Below are 2,739 nucleotides of genomic sequence, written 5' to 3'. Positions count from 1 at the left end.
AAGAAAGAAAGAGGAGGGGAGGGAGGAAGCAAGGAAGGAGAGGAGAAGCGAGGAAGGAGGAGAAGAAAAAGGCAGGAAAAGAAAGGAAAGGAAAAGAAAGGGGAGGGGAGGGGAGAAGAAGGAAAAAAGGCAGGAGAAAAAGGAATAAAGGAAAGAGGAAGGAAGGAGAGAGGAAAGGGAAGAAAAGGAGAAAGGGAAGAAAGCAGACGGGAGGGAAGGAAGAAGGGACGGAAGAAAGGAAGGGGACAAGGGGGAAGAAAAAAGGAAGGAGCAGGAGAGGGGGAGGGAGGTGAGAAAGAAGGAGAGAAGAAGGAAGAGAAGGGGAGAAAGGTGAGGAGAAGGGATGGAGAAAAGAAGGAAGGGAGAGGAAAGAAGGAAGGAAGTGAAGGGATGGAGGAAAGAGGAAGAGAAAGGGAGACAGGAGGAGGAGTGCTCAAACATTTAACAAGGGTAAAAGCAAAAGCAGGGCAGTGTTTTAAATTCATCTGTTCTCCATCATGCAAATCTCTGTGAATATATCTTTTATCACATTGCACTTTTCGGGGTTATAACTGAAAAATGTACGGTGATGTAACACCACTGAGTGCTTTTATCATGGGGAAAAATGCTCCTGCAGGGGAACAAGGCTTTGTTAATTCAAACCAGGACTCTTAAGCAACACATTTAACCTGGTTCCAGTATTACCTTGATCTCTGGATGTGCAAAATAAGTTAAGCAAGAGATGGAATGAGGGAAGAAAACACCCATGAAGTTTTCCTTACTCTGCAGTGTTTCTCAATCTCAGCAACTTTTAAGACTTTAACTCCCAGAATTCCCCAGCCAGCACGCTTTAAGGGGGATGGACTTCCACTCCCAGAATCCCCCAGCCAGCATGCTTTAAGGCGGGTGGAGTTCCATTCCCAGAATTCCCCAGCCATCATGCTTTAAGATGGGTGGACTTCCACTCCCAGAATCCCCCAGCTGGCATGCTTTAAGACGGGTGGAGTTCCACTCCCAGAATTCCCCAGCCATCATGCTTTAAGAGGGGTGGACTTCAACTCCCAGAATTCCCCAGCCGGCATGCTTTAAGATGGGTGGACTTCAACTCCCAGAATCCTCCAGCCATCATGCTTTAAGGGGGCTGGACTTCCGCTCCCAGAATTCCCCAGGCAGCGTCCTATAAGATGGCTGGCCTTCCACTCCCAGAATTCTCCAGCCAGCATGCTTTAAGTTGCATCTATTCCACTCCCAGAATTCTCCAGCCAGCATGCTTTAGGTCAGGGGTGTCAAACTCGCAACGTCACGTGACGTGTCGCGGCGTATTGGGACTTTTTCTCCATTGACGGCAATGGGGTGGGCGCGGTTTCGGCATGACGCATCCGGTCCACGGGCCGGCAGTTTGACACCCCTGCTTTAGGCTATGTGCACCTCATCTCCCAGAGTTCCCTGCCCAGCACACTTTTAAGAACGGTGGACTTCCACTCCCAGAATTCCTCAGCCAGCAGGTTTTAAGGGGGGTGGACTTCCACTCCCAGAATTCCCCAGACAGCATGCTTTAAGGTGGGTTGACTTCAATTCCGCAGGGGAATTCTGGGAGTTGAAGTTCACCCATCTTAAAGTTACTGAGATTGAGAAACGCTGGTTTAAGAGATTGTTGTCTCTTGTGATACAGACAAGCTACAGATAAAATTTCTCCAATCTGATACCTTTTAAGCTCAAATCCCAGCATTTTAGGACCGAGACAGCTGTTCTGACCCTATTATAAATATTCAAATCCCCCCCGACTCAAAACAGGACTGGTTAAAAAATTTCCAACAGTATACTGTAGATGGGACAGTATATAGGTAGTCCTACTTATGACCACAACTGAGCCATAATTTCTGTGGTTAAACGAGACAGTCAAGTGAGTTTTGCCCCACTTTACGACCTTTCTTGCCACGGTTGTAAAGCAAATCACTGCAGTTGTTAAGTTAGTCACACGGCTGTTAAGCGAATCTGGCTTCCTCATGGACTTTGCTTGTCAGAAGGTCGCAAAAGGGGGATCACGTGACCCCGGGGACGCTGCGACCGTCATACGTCCATGCCATGTGTCCAGCTTTTGAATTTCGATCATGTGACCACGGGAACGCTGCCGTGTTCGTACGTGTGAAAAACCGGGCCCAAGTCACTTTTTGCAGTGCGACTGTAACGTTGAAGGGTTATGAAACGAATCGTTTTAAGTTGAGGACTACGTGTAGTAGCAAATGTCCAGGCTAATGTTTTGGCCTCCTCCTCAATTTGTTTCCACCGCCAATGTTCTCCTCTGTCCCAAAACGGGACCGTGAGGGAACAACGCCCGAGCTTTCCAAAAATGAATGGAAATAAGGCCTCTCTGTACAGCAGGGGTAGTCAACCTTGGCTCTTTTATGACTCGTGGACTTCAACTCCCAGAATTCCTGAGCCAGTTAGTCCACAAGCCAAGGTTGACTACCCCTGCTGTACAGCATAGGACAATTCGTCATGGCCAATTTGCTGCGGGACAACTTGCCACAGCCCACTAACTACAGGATAACTCGCCGTGAGTCAATTCAACACAGGATAACTCAACGCCACCGCTCCTTCGACATTATTTTAATTTTTTATCATTCACATTTCATTTTGTCCCTCCTTTAGCATCTTTTCCTTAATGATTCTAGTCCATCATTTCTTTGATATTAGTGTAACTCCTGTCCTGCGGCTAGTGGTCCCGCAATGAATTGGTCGTGGCGAGTCGGCCACCTC

The sequence above is a fragment of the Protobothrops mucrosquamatus genome, unplaced genomic scaffold (assembly GCF_001527695.2).
Source record: "Protobothrops mucrosquamatus isolate PMUCROS unplaced genomic scaffold, P.Mucros_1.0 scaffold4792, whole genome shotgun sequence".
NCBI classification, from domain to species: Eukaryota; Metazoa; Chordata; class Lepidosauria; order Squamata; family Viperidae; genus Protobothrops; species Protobothrops mucrosquamatus.
Note: the sequence above shows the minus strand (reverse complement) of the source record.